Here is a 20,171-nt window from a genome sequence, read left to right as displayed (position 1 = left end):
CTTTGAAACAACTTCTGAAGCACTTGCAAGTGTCTGGAGAAAGAGGGAGTTTCATGCAATTTAATTTTCCTGAAAACTGTAAGATTCTTTTGCTACCAATTACTGTATTTTTCTGCTGTAAGTTTGCCATAAATTAGTCATATGTGAACCTTGAGGAATGCAAAATTAGATTAATGCAGACTATTTTCCAGATTTTTTCCCCCATAGGTTTTGAAAGAAATAGCCAGTTTGTTAGAAAAGACTTATTAATAGATCCCTAATAATCTCCTAATTCCATGCATTGGCCTTAGGACAATTCTCAATACAGTTTTCATACACCGTTTTTTAAATCTTGTTCTGAAATGTGATTTATTTAGGATTTTCTGTGTCATTTCATTTTACGTCATTGTCAGTATCAAGTAGCCCCTACTTCTCAGACCTCTGAAGGATCTACTATTTTTCACCAAATTATTGGTTCTGTTAGCTGCTGTTTAAGTGTGTATGGTCCATAAATATTTGCATATTGATTACACTGTACCTGTTGTCATTTGTAAGACAGTAACTTCAAAGTGAACATGTTTACACATTTAGCCTAAAGCCCTTCAGAAGCCTTGCTGTGGTTACTGTTTATTTAAGATATTTACAGCCTCAAGTACAATCTGAGAGGTTTTTTTATTTTCTTTCCATATGATATGCATGCTGTTGTCTTTTGTGGTTGTTTCTTCTTTTTTGTTTTTTTTTTTTTTTTCAGCTGAATAAGATTTAAATACATACTAGGCAGTGAAGAATACATGTGCTTATGTGTGACATTTTAAAGAACTACTTCCATGAACATTCAAGAGACATAATTAGAAATAGAGGTGCTCAGAGGTGGTATTAAAATGAGCATACACATATGATTTCTGTTCAAAAATAATGTCTAATCTAAGACCAGATAAAACAACTGGTTGTGATAAATGAGGACATGGTGGAGGAAGGATCAGCATGCCAAAGCAAACAACAGATGATGGATGCTACTTTCTATGCCTAGGACTTCACTGAAAATGCATTTGTGGCAGAGTAAAGCAAAATATGAAAATATCCCCAGAATAGCCAGCAGCAGCAACTGTTTTAGAAAGAAGTTGGGAGAACAATTCAGCAGAGAATTCTTGAAAATAGAAATCCAGAGCTATGCTCTCCTCGATCTTATATAACACTTCATGTTACAATTTATCTATTGTTGCAGGTAGTTGTATATTGTATAAGCTCACCAGTAATATGTTGCAGATAGTTTTTTTGTTTTGTTTTGTTTAGATTTTTTTTTCAAACATCTGCAGAAGGTTCTGATGAGTTTCCTACAGTTCTTAATATTACTTTCTAGAGTATTGAATATTAAGTTCTTGTGAATAAGCAAGTTTGAGAAGTAATTTTACAAATATGCAAGACATTAAGCAGTGGAAATTAGGGCATCCAGATTTTGTAAAATAAATCTGCTGGACTCAAAGGTATCCATTTTTTCTAGCTAAATGTTGATATGCAGTAAATGCTTTGTGCATCTTGTTGCATTCTCCAGCGGGTAAAATGAAAGGTCCTTTGCATGATTTTTGAATTGTGTTTTAAGCATCAGGCAAAAGATCTCTACCTTTAAGTGAAATTCCAACGCTAGAGCAATTTAACTACTGGGGAACAGCTTCTTCATTAGGTCACATATTTTTAGTGTTCTATGTAAAATGCTATTCATTGCCAGAGGAGATTTTGTGACGAGAAATGAGAAAAAGAGCAAAAGGGTGAAAATAATTAGGAGATGCAGATTAGAAAGCAGCACAGTTGGGAATATATGTGATGATGAATGCATTATGGTATTTTAGTTGGATTAATGTCAGTGCTAACTTTGGAATACAGTGAAATGAGTGAATGTTTGGTACCTCCCTAGGAATATTTAGAAGTGAAAGTATTTGGCCATAGACAAAACGTTTTGGTTTTCTCTCTCTGTTACTCTTGCTGGATATTACTAATTTAAAATGGCTTCCTTCTCCATTCCATGGTTCAGTTTGTGTCTAACCTTCTCAGTTTTGGTTTCTACTTAATTTACTTTTTTGTTTTGGGGCACGGGTGTCAGCAGGCATGATAAGAGCCTACTTTCTACTAGAAAGCTTAGCAGATAGTATATTTCAGTCTTTTACTGACCAGAATTTGCCAATCATATGTTGCAAAGAGAGATTACCTTGTTTGATATCTAAGAACTTGTTATTTAAACAGCTTATTAGGCTGAAAGCTGGAATTTAAGTGAATTCAAAACTAAACTAATTCAGACTCCTTTAATCTATGGGATGCTCTTGGTCGTGTTTCTATTGTATGCAGGAAGAATTTCAAAAGGCTGAAAAACTTGCTTTTCAGAATGAAAATTTTGTTTACTATAAAAGACAACAAATGGATGTTGATGATTCTTTCACTGTGAGGAAAAGATAATGTGAATAGTAGTAAAGCACAACTGAGGTAATTGTGAATGCTGACAATAAATTGCGCTAGTTCCAAATGATGCCTTTGAGTAAACTGGAAATGTCACAACAGTTTCTCTACATTTTGATGTTCATCTCACATATTTCATAATAATGATTTTTCTATATTTGAAGTTGGGAATATCTATTTTTCATTAAATACCCCAGATTAATTATTCTGGTTTTGCTGGTTTTTTTACCCTGTTTCTGCTTTAACAAAATTCTTCTGTTAAAAAAGGAAAATGTCTAATCTGAAGCCCTTGCTCATAATTCATCCAGAGAATCCTAGGAAATGAATGTGAACCAGATGAACTAGTTCAGTGTTCTTCCCTAGTTCAGTAAAGTTTTATTTCTGATTTTCATTTTATTTCAAGTTTAACTTGATTTTCAAATAAGGCCTGAGGTGACAAAAATATTTAGCTATAAGGCTTAGACTTTGAGTGACATAGCAAGGGAAAACAAAAAGACCCCAAAAAAACAAACAAAAAACCCTCAAAAAAAAGCAAAACAAAACAAAACAAACAAACAAAAAAGAAACGAAAAAGAAAGAAAGGACTTCTTAACCAATCAATTTTAAAGGACACCATAAGTCTTTTACAAATCCTAATGAAAAATTGTATGGAGCAATTGCATTACAAAACACATATATAGGAGGTAAGTTTTGAAATAGCAATTCTTGCAAGACAGTATCAGGAAAGTACATTCTCATTTAATCAGGGAATGAGGTGCTGAAGAACTAATATTTTTAGAGAAGGAAAATTAAGTTTGTGGTTAGCCTATTTCCAGGAAAGCTTCTTAGTGGATTAGAGGTTGTCTACAGATGGGATTGTCTATATAATTAGGCTTAGATTTATCCTATTACTTGATACCTTGTCAGGTGCCTCACTGGAAGTTTATTAACTGCTAGCATGCTGTTTTTAAGGGAAGAAATATCTCCAGGGAGTGATTCAGGTATAAGGTATGCTATGACCACTCTTGCTCTTGCATATGTCTCTTGACTGAAGTGTTGGTGTTGTGAGTACAGCCACCAGATTATGGATTGGGGAATGATATAAATTTCTTCAGTAACAATATCTGTGATTACAAGTAATAGATTTCAGAGCTGTTTTGATATTTAAAAGCATTTATGGATAGCACAGGGTTTGCTGGGATGTTTTAATCTGCCTTCCTACAAAACTGTGCAATGTTCCTTGTTGAGCCCTAGTTCTAATTTTGCTGCCTGTCTTTGAAAATAATTTTAGAAAGGAAGGAGCTGCCATTTGAAGGTAATGGTTGCTCTGCAGTGACTATCCACTCCCTAGTGTCACTGTTACACACGTAAGGGTAGGTGAGATGAATCCCATTGATACCTAAAATTCTGAATTACTGTATTCTGCTGTTGGTCAGACCCTCTCACATTAATCTGCACAGAGCAACATGTGACCAGAAAGTTCAAGTCTGTCAGTTTCCAAACATTAATTTTCTGCATTTGTTTTTAGTTTTGATTTGGGGTTGTAAATATGTTTTCTGACACTCAGCCTAATCTTCTTCCTAATATTTCAAAAGTTGTTTCTAGACACTGTGCACATAATTTATCTTCTGAATTTTTCAGTTCACTCACCAAAGCCATTCCTTTGTAAAATCTAACTTTTAACCAAGGATTCGGGTTATTTTTTCTTTTGTTTGTTTTGTTTTTTTGTTTTTTTTTTTTTGTTAATTTTTTTTTTTACTTTTACCATTACAATTAATGACTCCTGTTCTTTTCATGTTTTTATTAAGTATTTTCTTCATATTTGCTTTTGGTTTCTAGTATTTGCATTTGTATGCAGTCTTACTGATTTAATTTAACTTAGTTCAGTCTTTGCAGTTAACCTGGGATTATAGTAGTGTATATTCATTTTCCTTCTTCACATAGATTCCCAGTGCCACATTGGGCAAATAATTTTTGTTTTGACAATTCATTCCTTTTTGCTTGCCAGAGGACAAATCCATTAGCTTTCTGAGGATCTCATACAGAACTCCATTATGACAAAAATGCTAATAATGACTGGCTAGTCATGTCTTGCTAAAGCTTCATTCTGAACTTTGCTGTTTTGAGAGCCACTGGACATTCTTATCATAATCTTCATGACTCTTGTGTCATTTCTAGCTGGAAAACTTTTTAGTTGAGAAATGGGAAGCTGCAAAGCTTCTGTGTGTTTTTTCAAGGACATAGACAATAGATTTGCCAGGTTTGTTCTTTCCTGAGAGTCTTTAGGAAACCACAGTGTAGGCAGACTACAGACTACAGAAGTGGAAGAATAATTTTATTTCTGCCTGGGCTAACTGATGAATCAAATCTCATGGACTCAGGAAACAGAAAACACTTATTTAAGAACCTTGCACAGCAAAACAGGGGAAGCTTCTTCCTAACCATAACTATATCCGAAATATGGTTAAGGCAAAATTTGCACACCTGAATATGCAATAAATACTGCCTAAGTAGCTGCTGTTTTCTTCTATTCTGCTTTTAAAGTAATAATATTCCAATACAATTTAAATTCTACACTCTCATTTCTAGAATTCTTTCAATTTAACCACTTGAAGGTACATGGCAAAGGTTCTCTTACACTGAAGAATCTTTATTCAATATAGAGCTTTAATTACATGATCACATTTTTAAGCTTGTGTTTAAGTTTCATTCACAGAGGTCAATGGCTCCTAAAGCTCATGCTTGAAGATGTGCTAAAGTGCTTCTCTAAATGGAGATAATTTTAACACATGTTGAAGTGCTTTCCTACTCTGGACCAAATTACACCCAGGGCTAAACTTGGATATCTCTAGTGAGATTAATCTAGCATATACAAATTTTAATTTTATTTCATTCTTTATATCTGCCTTGTTCTTTTCTCTGATGTTTCCCATTTGATACTTTGATATTATTTATGCTCTTTTGAAATGAAGATTGTATGAGTTTGCATTTTTTTATTAACCGCACTTTGCTGAAATTATATATCTCAGCATGTTATCTCACTCTTTGAATTCTCATAACTCTGTCATGTAGAGCTGTCTTTCACTTTTATCTCACACAGTGTAAGCAAGATCTGCTAATGGCAACCACTCTGGAGCTTCGTGCCTTATTACAAAATAAATGAATCAGATAACTGGTATCTACATCCCTTAAAATGTGCTCGTGTAGAAATAGGTGGAGAGAGAGGAATGGAGATGGTGAAAAAGTTGAAATTTGTGTTGGACGTTTTCAAGTGAAGGAAAGCAGAAAAGAAGTTTTGAGGGTCTAGACATTAATAAATTTTCTTTTATTCTGGAGCAAACATGAACTTACTTCACTTGTATCTAGGGGAATACTACTTGAACCCATGTGCAGCTAAGACTAACAGTAGAGTCTAAGCATTTTGGAATGCCATATGCTTTGCACTCACTAAAATTAATCCATCACATTGCCTCCTTCTGTACAAATGATTAACTCTGCTCCCACCAATCCAAGCCATTCACAAAACAGGGACTCTGTTAACAGTATATTTTTAAAAACCTGGTTGCTGGCCAGTATTTATAAGTTTTTGCCAGAAATGATTTTTGTAAAAACTGCACTGTTGGAAAGAAAACTTTTGGCATTTTGTTTATTTTTGTGCTGTAAGGGGAGCTACTCATCTGTTTAGAAATCACCTTTGAAAATTCAAAGCTTAGTACTTCACATGAGACTTTTCAGTCATATTCAGTGCCTCTGGCTTACAAGCAAGTGTCATATGGTTGCAATTAAAACGATGTCACAAAAACTTCATTGTAAGTAGGGTAACATATGCTCTTAAGGGGTTTGTTTCAATTTCCAGTGCTTTGAGTCTTGCTGGGGTTGGGAGTCACATCTTTCACAGCTAGTCAGCCTTCCTGCCTTAGATATGTCAGCTGATGGAGTGCCAGTTAAAACATCTTCCGGAAATTTTGACAAGTGTCTGAAGAGGGAAAGCCAACTTCCCCAAAATAAACAGAGATGACTGAAGAATAGGAGTGGCAAGTTTTGCTCCAGAGGTGGTACATCTATCAGTTAAGCAGACTGGTGTGGCATTTGAGAAATATTTCTTGAGGGATGGAGAAGGGGTTTCAGTATTTCTGCCTTCTGCTGTGGGAACAGCCACAGACTTGCCAAATGTGAGCCAGAAATAGGGAAAACAAGTAATTAAAAAGCCCCAACCAAGCAGCACTGAGAGCACAGAAATGTGAGAAATATAAGATGTTTGACATTCATGCTTATCATAAAAGGCTAAAGCTGCACAAAGACAGTCCTGTTGCAAGAATGATCTAAATTAGTGAGAGAGACCCATCTTGCATGCCTGCACTCTTAAAATGCATAGCTGCAAAATTTGTTGGATGTGTTTACAAAGAAATGCCTTGCAGAGCTATTTTCTCATTATGAATTTCTTAGAACAGGGGCAGGCATTTGACTCAAGTTCTCAATTCATGTTGGCACATGTACAATCAAATTTTCCTAGATTTCAGCATAATCTTTGCATCTACTATGCAAAGAGAGCAGGGAAATCAATCTGCAAATTGCACATTCGAACGCTATAACAACATTTGGTCTTCCTTCATGCTTTTTTTTTTTCCCTGACAGAGATTTCCCCACACACGCTTTCATTTTAATCCTTTATTTGGCAATTGCATTTCCCTTCCCATACGGTTCATGTCTCAGTGTACACTAGTAATTCAGCTCTGGCTGTCAAAAAAATTAGCAGTTTAATGTGCTGGGTGGAAAGTAGCCATTCTTAATTATTTTCCCATACAGCCCAAGTATATCCTTTCAGTCATGAACATTGGGGGAAAAAATCCTGCTTCAAACAAGATCCTATTTCAGTCTGTTGTATGACTGAACTCATCATTACTTCCATAAAATCCTTAAAGATATTCCTTTTGCCATCTGTGTTAAACTTCTTACAAGGAGGGAGATGCTAAACTTCAGTTGATGTTCATAGAAGCTAATATTTTATCTTTGCTGCAAAATCTTTATTTGGTTTCTTGGCCATTTATCAAAGAGGGATTATGACAATAGTATCTCCACTATTACTAATAGTAATAATTTAAATTAAAATCAAATTAAATTATTTCACAATTCATAGCAATGGAAAGAAAATATTTTTCTGACGCTAACAATCTCGCTCAGCAGTGAATTCTGCTTTTATACTAGGGTGAATCTGTTTAGAATGGCAGAATTTAGCAATGCATCTGCTTTACTGTATATCTTAAAGGTGACAGTATTGAAATGTTGAAGGCGTTAACTGTGCAAGCAGTACCAAGGGTATTTAAAAATTCTGGGTGATGTACCAGCTTTTTGTTTTATTTAGAATCTAGCTGACACTTTTACAAATTTTTTTGTCATTTTAATTGCTGTCATCTTAGTTGTTTGATTGCACTTTGCCTAAACCATATTAATTCTTTTTTTATAAGATATCTTCACAATAACATATCCTGCTATAGTTACGCTAATTTAATTTTACAAAGAAAACCAACACACACACAAAAAAAAAAAACAAAAAAAAAAACAAAAAAAAAAACCAACCCCAAAACAGAAAAGCAAAATACTCCACACCACACCTAAAATCACCTCCTCACCCCTGCTGAGATTAGTAGGGAAACATATATCTGAGAAAGATTTAGAATGGGAAAGTTCAAAACCTGACCATATAGATATGATTTTAGAAACAGCACTTATATTCATTAACGAAAGCATTGTTTCCTCAATGGGGGGAGCTTTAGCAAGTTAATAGCAGAGCAATTTTGAGTAGTCCAAGAGCAGTGACAACATTTGGTATGTGATGCCTTAGTCAGAAGAGGGGGCCCTCCTCACACTCTATTTGGTGACTTGCTGTGCTTTGTGAGGGTTTGACCACATCAGACATTTAGGTCAGGGGGGAGATTAGGACTCACTGTGTGTAATGTATGAAATTATGGGACAAGGACCTGATCTGATTTAGGACATGACATTAAGCCTGTGATAATCTACTTCCTTTCACAACAAAATCTAGCGCAGCATTGCTACATTTGCATTACATTAAATGCCATGAGCAACAAAAAAAAAAAAAAAAAAAAAAAAAAAAGTATGAGACCTACCTGTCAAAATTGTACTTTGTGTGTACAATTAAGACTTGCAGAACTTTGTGTATTCCTCTTGTGTTCACCTCAAAGTAAGTTTGATTTTTTTTTAAGTCTTCGTGGGATGTTTTTGTAGTTTCCTGACAGCAGTACCAACGGTTACAGCTGAAAGATGTCTGTATTTCTAAGCTATGTGTTATACTGACAGTACTATGAAATATGGCAAAGAAAAAAAAAGCATATTATATTGAATAAATAAAATTTTTTGTTTTCTCTTGATGAGGTGTTCTGATTAATCATGTCAGACTTAATAGTTGCTCAGACGTAGCATTCAATTTTTAATGCTACTACACAGGACCAAAAACTTTGAAGTGGCTTACTATGCCTGCTGTCAGTGTTGTTATTCTTTTTTCTCTTCCCCTGTGTGAATGAGGAAAAAACATTACAGTGATTATCTAGTGGTATATCTGCATTAGTATTTTTGGTTTGCATCCATTGTCCTGCCCTAAAAAAATTCTCTTTCCTCTGTTGTTTTGCTCTGCAGAGCAGTTTTGATGTACTGATTTGGTTTTAAGGTAGACTTCTTTCAGAGAGAGCTGAATTCTGGCAGGTACACACCAAATCCTCCTTCTACACACCAATTGCCTTCTTTGGCATCTGAACCAAACATTGGCTTCAAGTAGATACACACAGGGTAGGGATCTTAGTCCACAGAGCCAGATAAGATAAAATTCAAAGCAAAAGCCCTCCCCCTGAGAAGATGGAGAGGTGAAGAGGGAGGTTAGGTTTTTGAGTAAAATTATTTAGTAAACCACCCCAAACTTGTTGCTATTGTGCCCACAACTTATTACGCAGACAGGATCCTGAAAGCTAAGGGACATACTCCATCCATTACAACAAAATAAGCCAAGCTATGAAAGGATGGAAAGTTACATATTATGTCAGTGAAAATTCGGCACAAAAGGCATGCAGATTAGACTAGATTTACAAATTTCTTTAGGAAGTATAAATTTTCTGGGGGGATAACAGAACTATAATTATCCATTGTGAAAGGGTGTTGAGGCACTGGAACAGGTTGCCCAGAGAAGCCATGTGTGCCTCATTCCTGAAAGTGTTCAAGGCAAGGCTGGGCAGAGCTTTGAGCAACCTCGCCAAGTGAAAATGGTCCCTGTGTGTGGCAAGTGAGCTGGAACTAGAGGATCTTTAAGGTCCATTCCAACCTAAACCATTCTGTGATTCTATGAATTCCAATATTTTGAATCATGTTTGATTCAAATGTTACTGAATCCTGTTCAGAAACACAGCTACAAAGTATGTATAGGTATTATTTTCAAGTTCTAGGTGGATATCTTCTCAGATCTGGAATTGTGAAGTGGTATTCCTAATACCTTAAATGAAAAAGCATGTGTTCTGGTATGGAAAAGTCATCTGCATAATTCTCATTCATCTCTTCAATTCAAACCATTGTATTCTGTACAGCAAATTTCAATTTATATAGAAGAATGACTAGTTTGAATTACACGTTTTCTGTTAAAATGCAGAACTTGAAACAGATGGAGGACTCTAGGAGTGAATTTATAAGATTAACACACAGCTCTTCACATCAGTTGGGAAACTCTTTGTGAGAGTGCAGGTAGTATGTACTTAATGCATTCTGGCGTTGCTTTTGTGTAGATTGAGAGTTGTATTGATTCAGTAGAAAGACACAGTGGGGGTATGTTTGTATGTAGATTATCTCATTGGTTAGCCACTATAGGAATAGAGAAGATATTAACTTGAGTATTTGAGAAAACAGAGTGGTACTCCATTTTAATAAATTATCTTCAGCTTGTTCTCAAAGACTTTCTCTGATCAGAGATTGTATCAAAATGTTGGCTTACCTTTTGTGTCTCTTACAAGTAAAGATTTCTTCAGCTTCAAAGAAAAAAAATAATTTGATAGAGCTGGGATAATTGATGTGCCTGGATCGAGCTGCCTAAAAATACAAATAAAACATATATGTTTGTGTGGTATTCATTAGAGAGGATGATTTCAGGTTCTAAAATTCATATTTATCACTATTACTTCAGATTTTTCCTACGTGATGTCGAGTACTGTTCAAGTACTTGACTTCAGGCTGTTTTCAGTGTATTTTCAAATCACCCAGGGTTGCTAGTCTGAAATATATATTTTAAATTTTTGAAAGATTGGATTTGTCCTCATTCCTTTGTGTTAGACTTGCAAGCTGCCTGTGGAAACCACTGCTTTAAAAATAGTGTCAGACGCATGTCAAGTACAATGACAACGCACGTTTTGCAATGAGCATTTGCTCAACACAGAGATCTGTGATCTACTCTATGGCAGTCGTGAAGGTGATAACCCCTTACAAACAGCACATCTTGAGATTAATAAACACCACCTTGGTTTCAGCATCTGGAGTGCGAGTTCCATTTTGCATAGAGTGACCTTGGTGGAAGCACTGAAAGAGAGATGCGTGTTTGTGTGCATGTGCGCAGCTGTGTGTGACTGAATTTATGACTTGCTGTTAATGCCAGCTACAAGGAAATAACATCCCTCACTATTTCCTGCTTTCTTACTTTATCATTATTAGTTTAAGCTTTATTTATCCAGGAGATACACAAAAGAACATCTTTACCTCTGTTGTTATCAATGTTGTTTCCTTTAAGATAATAAAAGAAAATATCTCTGAAATATGCCCTCATACATTTTTGTTCGAGCACCAAATTCAATAGCTGCTGATGTCAGATGAAAGATTGATATTGAATTAACTGCATGTCTAGCCTTTATTAACCTTTATACAATGTGAGATAAATAATCACTGCTGGTAACCTATTGCAATAGACAGCTGCCAAAGTGGTGTGCTTGTACCTTCTCTTGACTGTAGATGTCGGATTCTGAGTTTATGTCCTTCCACACTGGGTCTTCTGGCTGCTTTCTTTAGAATGCAATTCATCTTCATCAGTTCTCTACTGAAAGAACAGAACCTACTCATCAGTTTTACAGCCAGCAACACTTTTCATTGTTGTTGCAAAAAGCTTCCAATGACACAACCATTTTTTTTTTAAGGAAACATTCCATGTTTACATTATTATACATTATAACTTTGCTATATGAGTGGAAAATTTTTAGTTGTCATGGTTTTTTTATGGACTAACCCAGTATTTTGATTTATTTTACTAGTGATTTTTAAAATGTCCTGAAGAAGGACAGGGTAGCATCCATTACATTCTAGTATTTCTTAGCTGCTGTTCGTTCGGTTCTCCAGAACTGGCTGACCTACAGGCAGCAGCATTAAGGAAATGCTGTTCACAGCAACATATTTTCTTCTACTTTCGAATTTCAGTTTTATTTTTCTGAAGCAATAAACAGTGTTGGAATGTCTGTGAAGAAGCTTTTTACTAAGCCAGAGGTGGGAGATCTTTAGAATTTGCAACCAGCGGTTATAAAAGCAAGATTCTGAAGAGTCAAAATTTATGCTGGTTTAGATCACATGATGAAGTTTCACTTACACACACCCACACCCACACACACCCACATACACACAACGCCACACACACCCCACACACAATGTTGCATTTTCAATGAAAAAATGAGCAAAAGAAGCATAATGAGATTAATAGATTATTTCTCGGTGAAGTTTTTCTTTAAATATTTTGTACCCAGTGAGTGTCTTCTGACTCATAACATACCTTAGAGAATTTAAGTATTCTACATGGTAAGTTTAATAAAATAGCTGAGTAGCACACTTTAGAACCTAGTCACATAGTAAAGTCACATAGCTCTGCATTTTGAGACCATCTGTATTGTGAATGTAGCAACAAGTCACTCACATCATTTGCCATACAATAATAGTCAGGGAGCTATTTTAGGAGCAATGGTCCTTACATTGCAGACGTCTAGCAAGACACTACAAAATACAATTTATTTACTTCAGTGCTTCACAAAGATTAACTTTATCCTTGGGAGGCTAATAACCCTAGGCTCCCTCAATAGTCCATGGAAAGAAATAAGCTCTCTCACTTGATTCTGAGCAGACCCCTAACTTGAAGGATGCAGACCATTTGGAAAGAGTATAGGAGAAATTAAGAAGAGATTTCAAAACAGTGATCTGCTTGTAAAGATTGTGGAAATTTAACTTGTCATAAAGAGAGGGGATAACAGAAGGATATTATCATTTTAAAATATCTACCAGACTGCTACCAAGTCTCTTGTCCATATAGAGAGTGAATAAGATAAAACAATAATAGTAAGGAAGATTTATATTAAACAGTAGAAAAATCTTCCAGCAGTATAGATATGGAAGCATATAGTTTTAAAATTACCTCAAGAATAGTTCTGTTTTATGGAATGAATTAAGGAGATTTCTGTCTTTAAATGAACTCTTATTTTTGCAACCATTATCCTTGTTTAATGTGCTAGAATATCCACTGAAAGGTTATCAGCTGCTGTGTTCCTTCCAATAAGAGATAATCAGCTCATGGATTCCATAATTGATTCCCTGGCTATGAGCAGCACTTCATACATCATTCACTTGACACTATGTTGTGTTCTTACAATACACATGTGTATTAAGGCATTTGATGTTATTACCTTCAGTATTGTCTTAGCTCTACTCAGAGATTTGATTCCCTAGTGATCCTATTTTTCCTGTGATAATTCAGTTTACTAATAAAGATTCCTGAACTCTGAGTCAAGATTTATATCCAGTTTTCCTTCTAGTATTTAAAGCTTTTTCAATCATCTCTTCATTCACTCCCACTGCTGAACAAGTGGACTTCACTGATATCTTTTCAATGCAACAAATTTTTTGTCATGGATATACTTATGTAATAGAGGAAATATTTGGCTTATTTCTCTTTTCATTTTTACAAATGAAGAAGAAAATAATTATCATGAACCAAGTTTACTCATTATAGACTTGTAATTCAATACTATTTGTCTCTGTGTTCTTGTAAACAATTCAGTGAGTTTGGTCCTACAGGGTATGTCAGTATGTTCACTTTAGATGAAAACAGTAATAAATTTGACAAAAGGTGAGAGACTAAGGTTTCAAATGGGCTGTCTTCATATTTTAAATTTATATTAACAGCAATATCTTCTTTAATCAGTAATTTATTGAAATGAAAGTCCTTCAGTATCGTCCTCAATTTGAAATTCTCAAGAAGTATTAAGGATTGAGATCTTACGTTGTCATTTCCTAATGTTTCAATTGAATCCATAATTTTTGTGAGCACTCTAATTACCATTCATAAGATTAAAGTTTTGGGTTAGTTAAACTTTTAATGGTGACAACACCAAGGATGTTGGTGGTTAACACTTTTTCAGTGGGTACAAACTCAATGAATTTCTGTCCAACACCACCTTTTTCCTTTTCTTATAATATTTATTAATCTCCCAGGCATTTTATTAAAGTATTTTACCAAAGTTTATCTGGTTAGAAAAAAGAAATAAAAGCACTATAAAGATTGCCAAATGAGTTGAACTACAGAAGTATTAATTAAAAAAATATTTAAATGGTCATATACTTGTGGATCTACAATCACATATACAATTAAAAAAAAGATTAATAACACACAAATGTAAGTGTGGCTTATAGGCAATTTAACACCTACAACAACTACAATAACTTCCTACAATAGTAGTTCAAGATTATCCTAATGTTAATTTTACTTCCTTCTACTTAAAATTGTGCTTGGGAAAACTATATAGAAGTTTTAAGCAGCATGTTATTCTACTTTTTTTAATTTCATTTATTCTCTTTCTGTAAATTAAGTGGAGCAGTTAATCTTTTTATTTCCTCTTCTCCAGTAGTACGATTTAAAGAGACTGCACATCCCCCAAGTGAACTCAGATGTTATTTTGCTGTTGAAAACACACAGCATTTATTCATTGCATAACAGCTAAATCAAATTATTAAAAAAAAAGGATGATTATGTGGGAAAGCCATTTGCTAGACGATCTGGTATATGTTCTCAATAGTTTTAGGGAGGCCAGCAAAAGAGTATACCAAATTATTTTCATGTAAAATATTATGAAGTTGTGTGACCTCTAGTAGCACAAAGATCAAAAATCAGCAGTAGAATGGGCAAGAGAATATAAAATATCGTGACACTGTGTAAAGGAAAAGCAAGCCTATCTTCACTGTCATTTTGTTCAGTTTTTCTCTTTGCTAAGAAATGCTGGATGACCTGAATTCAGGCTACAGACTGTAAATCAGCAAAATGTTGAAGAGATTTCTATTTTTAAAAATCTTTTGTCTGATGGAAATTTTTCTGTACAAATTATTTCTGGGTGTTTTCTATATGAGGAAACCAGTGCAAGTTCTTTAGGCTTACATGTTCATGCCATTGGAACATTCTTATTTTAGAAGTTCATAATTATGGAAATATGTTTGAACATAATTTTTTTATTAGAAAAGTAAATAAATGCCTATTACTTATGATCCAGGGAAGAAACCTGGAAATAAAATATTGTTTTAAGACCTGCAGTAAAGGGGAATGCATATCTAAGCAATCAAATGTAATCTTTATTTTTCTGTAAACTGCCTTGAATTTTGATCCTTGACTCAGAATTTTAAGTGCTTGAGATTGGCAGTGCTTCATGTGCGTAGTCTTCTTGGGAGATATTTTCCTTCAGCTAGTAGATGAACCATGAAATTGCTGAAATCAAATGGAGTCTCAGGATTGCAAAGAGAGCACAGGCAGTTTTTCTTTGTTTACAGCAGTGGATAAAACAATGTGCCTGATGAGCTAAGCCAAGGAGAAGCATTTCTGCAGAGATACATTGTGAGTTTTTTCTCTTGGATTGAATCAGTGAACCAAATTCTCTGCTACTATAAATTGTTGCAGATTACAGTTTTGTTAAAGGATTGCTGCTGCCCATTCTGTGCATCTTCCGTTTACATTCCTTGCTTACTGTTTCAGCCAGGGTTCTCACAGAACACATTTACCACTTATGTATCTGATTCCCTTGACAAAGTCAATTTTGCACCACTTCAGAATTAGAATTGGACTACACAATGAATATAGCAAAGGAAGAAAATTTATTTTGTGTGCATTCCTCTAAAGGGAGTAATTGGAGGAGCAGGAGGGTAGTGGTTTGAATTGGTTTGGTATAGAAAGATGTATCTGATAGAAAAGTTAACTCTTTTTATCTGTCAGAAAGATATGGACAGTCTTTCTGAAGAATTAACTGATGTCGAACTATGACTCTAGTGAAATAATTGTATCTTGTAAGTTATTACTTTCTGAATCCCCATAAACAATAATAATCCACTGTACCTTTTGTAATGCTAATGGTATAAAAAGAGTATTAGATTATTAGATCTTTTTCTTTCTTAAGGTGCTTTATCTGTTGTGGTAATTCAATTTAATTAAATGTTCACAGGTTAGAAGGTATTTTTTTAAGCAACTTTGTTAAATAACTCTGGCACTTCAAGCAGTAAGAACTATCAAGGTCATCCCTTTTTTTCCTCATCATATCCTGCAGAATGAGTTTCTTAAAGCCGCTAACCATTTAAAGGAGAGGTAATAGGCAATGTACGTAGGGCACATGATAAGGGGATTTTTCTTGGGGAGAATTTGTAGAAGCAAATTTTTGGGCTTCTTATGCCTTTTTTTGCCTTTTTTTTTTTTTTTTTTTTTTTTTTTGCAGATCAACTCAATAGAATTCACATGAAAATCAGACAATGTTTTGGTGGGTGTAAAGAGCTGTCCTCTGAACAAAAGTAAAATGGGTTTGTTAGATCTGGGATCCTTATACCACAGATTTAGGAGACCCAAAATGAAGCAGTCTCACAAACTAGAGTGCATTAGCTCACACATTAATTAAGATGATAAATAATTATCAAGAATTTGCATGTACACTATTTTTTTTTTACATTTAGATTTTTTTTTAACCAATCAAAAATACTTGCTCTTTAATTTCATGTGTAAGTTTTTTCAGAGATGGCTTCTGACTGCGAGTGCTACAGTATAATGTTAGGTGTGCATACAAAAATGAGCGTAATGTGGTGAAGAAAAAGAACATGGAGTTTTTGCAGTTGGATTTCCTTTAAAGGCAAAAAACCAAACAAGCAGGTGTTTGACAGGTGCTCAGAGATTTGGAACATTCAAAGTGGTCCCAGTAGAACAGAATTTGTGGACCAAGCACAGGTGAGATGCAGCACAGTAAATGCAGTCCAATGTTACACTTGCAGAGTTTATTGCATGCGTCTCATCACATCAAATTTAGTTATAGTACCTCCTCCTTTGACTTGCTACTTGATGTTCTGTTTCCTGCAGATCATCCCTCCTTGTCATATTTAAGGCTGTCAGCATGAACTATCCCACTGCCATGGTGCTGGGCTAGAAAAAAGCATGGGTAGAGAGTAACACACAGTAGGACTTCAGCAGAATTTTTTCACATATGGTGCTCCTCAGTGTCACATCCTCTAACATAAGACTACAGTTGTGATGGCATGAAATATTTATTGATTTCAACTTAATTTTCCTCATTCATACGCTTTTGTGTTAAGACAAGGAGAAAAATGGTAAATATTAAAAGTCAATCAAGTTTTATACTCAATCCAATTTATACCTCAGAAACATCTAAAAAGAGGGATTTGGAAGAGTAAATGGGACTTATTTTTGGGCAAAAAATTTCAAACCAAATAATTTCTAGCCAAGGATAAAGTATTTTGATTCAGAAATATGGGCTTGTACACCAAAAATCTTTAATGCAGATTCTTTATGCACCTTTCCGTAGCTTGACCTTCCTGGATTTTCATCTGCAATAACCTTTTAGAAATGGCAGACATTTACATCATGAAAAGTTCTATTTTCCACTAGAAAAAGGCCCACATTTTTATGGGAAATTTTCAATTAAGTCTCCCTAATCTGCTACAAAATTTATGCTTTGTTTCTGCTAGCTCAGGTAATTGGTTTCTCACTTCTGTTTCTGTTTGACCTATAGAGAAGCCGTCACGGACACAGAGGCAGGTGGGATGCATATGTCATAGGAACAGGTCACATCAAAGGACATCACTGGACTTGAGAAGCTGTGATAGCTTCTATTTCATACTGAGCTGAAAGTAAATTTTAAAAGTACTGTGTAAAGGGATTATCTTTGTTGGTCTCTGTAGTCCCATGAAAAGTACCAGTATCTTCTTCAATAAAAACTTAGCTTCTTCTTCTTGTTTTGTCATTTGTTGGGGAAAAAAACCCCAACAAATGAACAAATAAGGAAAGTAGAACATCATCAGACAAATAATTATAATGCAATAACAGATTGCATTACTGAGCCAGGCAAAAATAGGGAAATTGTTAAACACCATCAAAGCCTAACCTAAGACAAATATTTTGGTTCTCTCTTAAATGTGATAGTCACATGCACTGCTGGGTTCTAATGAGTAGATTTTCTATTGAGCCAGTTGTTTCTCTTCACAATATCCAGCCACCCAGTGACTGCTTTGTGCCAGGTGGCATTTCTCCAAATATGTGCTATTTCCATGTCTCTGTTCACAGCTTTCTGGAGACAGACAGATAAAAATACACCAGAATATCATTCTACCTGTGGATGAATGAAAATGCATATGACACTGCAACTAATTTAATAGCAGTCTAAAAAGACAGTCAAAGCAGAAGTTTATTAATGAGTTTAGGGTAAATGAAAATGTTATTAGAAAGCTAGAGAAAAGCTAAGAGAGCATGCTAAGTGTGTTTGAAAAAAGAAAACATGCATACCAGAAGTATGGATCTATACCAAATATAAATTACTGTATTTTAGAAGCTTAAAATAATCACTGTCATCTCATGGTTATCAGTGTTTATAGCAGCCTATGATGAACTTTAAATTGCTATTGCATAAGTCAGGTGCTTGGAGTAAAAAAGGAAACTAGATGACTGTCAGATTGACAGAGCTCTCTGGCTTGTTTGCAATCACAGAACCCAGAGGGCTGCTGTAGTGCACATTTAGTCCCTACCAGTTTGGTGCTTCAAAGGTAGGTCTCCCCCACAGAACTGCAAAGAAATCAACGTTTCCATTTCCTTCTCTGTGCTGAAGACTCCCATTCAGGAACTTGATGTAGGGCATATCTGGCCAGTGTGAAACTTCATCAAAGGCACTTTGTTCTCAGACAGAAAATCTTAGAAGAAGAAAAAAAGCTTGGAGGTGGTCTCCTTACCAACTGAGAAGGAATATTTTCACTCCCTTCTTTTCGTGGGTTTAAAATAGAAACCACATGTTGGTGATATGAAAAAGTTTCTGGAAGGGAAGATGAAAGATATTAACTGCTTTGCGGACAAGATATCCCAGAAGGGTATATGAAACAAAGGATTTTAAAAAAATTGGGAGTTTTTTGTGAGTTTGTCCAAGATTCAAAGAGTGAGAAAAATGATTAACAATAAAAGGGATTTTTATTGCAAAAAGTTTTGCATCTGAGTAATTTTTTTAGTACTTTATATTTCTTCTTTCCAAACTGTGAAATCTGTATCTTCTCACTGATGATTTTAAAGCAGCAAAAGAACAAGAGAACAAAAGAGCAATGCATTGTTTTTATAAACTGTAGTTGTTATATTGGACTTATGCTTGCATATATTAGAAGAATAGGACCAGACTGTAGCAGAGCATTACAGTGTTCATGAGACAGAAATGTATTCATCAAGAACGCCTTGCTCTTGATCCTTATAGCACTTTATACTCTCTCTCCACTGTCCACAGAAGAAAAATTAAATTAGTTATTGTAAGCATTTCCCAATTATTAAAATATGGTCATCTGATAGTTTTTAGAAAAGTTCATGGGATTGTCGAACCCTGCTGTTTAAAAGCTCTAGAAGTTCGAACATTAGTGGGTTTTGAAAAATATGTTTTCCTTTTTATTTCTCTGTCACCGAGGTTTTTTCTTAGTATTGATCTTCAAGTCAATGCATCATTATGTTGTTCTGTGAAGCCACTCATATCCTATTGCTATGTAAGTGCAGCCACTGGGGAAAAAATGAAAGTGTATTTTCAAGGAAATAATACTTGGATTAAAAGCAAAGCCAAGAAAAGGAAAAGTAACAAAAGGAATTTCACTTGAATCTGCAATCAATAATATTTGACCTTATCTGGTGCTTAATTGGTTGGTTCTTCAAGTGTTTAGAATGGTAGATTACTTATCCTGGTTAGTGGAGCTGTATGTACCTCTGTATTGATCAGGGCTGTGTGCTTGGTCATGATTACACCGTAATGGATCGTTCAATGGAAAGAATTTACTTGAGCGCTGTTAGCTCTTAATAAGTCACCACATGTTCACAGAACAGTGTGATTATTCTCTTCTGTTCCAGAACTGAAAGATGCTGAGGCAATAATATTAGGAGACAATTTATAAAGCAGTGTTATCAAACTGGAAAGATTAAAGTTGAAGTAGAAAGTATTTGTGAGCTGTGAAGAGTTATCAATACTTTTGACTAGTTTTGGTTTTAACTATAAATTTATTCAATCATTGCTAAATGGAAGTATATATGTGTAGAAAGACATGCTTATCCATACAATGTCCCTACACAAGGTTGGAAGTGTCCTGAAGGTAGAGCTATGATTAAGCAATTATGTAAACACATCCTTGTGCTCCAGGTGGTCTTCAGCAAAGAAGGACTTGTTTTTCCTTTCTTATTCTAATTCTCATACTAGTTTTAATTT

General features: G+C 34.9%; 1 protein-coding gene across 6 annotated transcripts in view; it reads left to right on the top strand.

Annotated features, from left to right (window-relative positions):
* PCDH9 (protocadherin 9) overlaps nt 1-20,171 on the top strand; it is a 671,837-nt gene that overhangs the window by 624,846 nt on the left and 26,820 nt on the right. The window lies entirely within an intron of this gene.

Source organism: Melospiza melodia, chromosome 2 (assembly GCF_035770615.1).
Source record: "Melospiza melodia melodia isolate bMelMel2 chromosome 2, bMelMel2.pri, whole genome shotgun sequence".
Classification (NCBI taxonomy): Eukaryota; Metazoa; Chordata; class Aves; order Passeriformes; family Passerellidae; genus Melospiza; species Melospiza melodia.
Note: the sequence above shows the minus strand (reverse complement) of the source record. Positions and strands in the feature narration are given on the sequence as shown.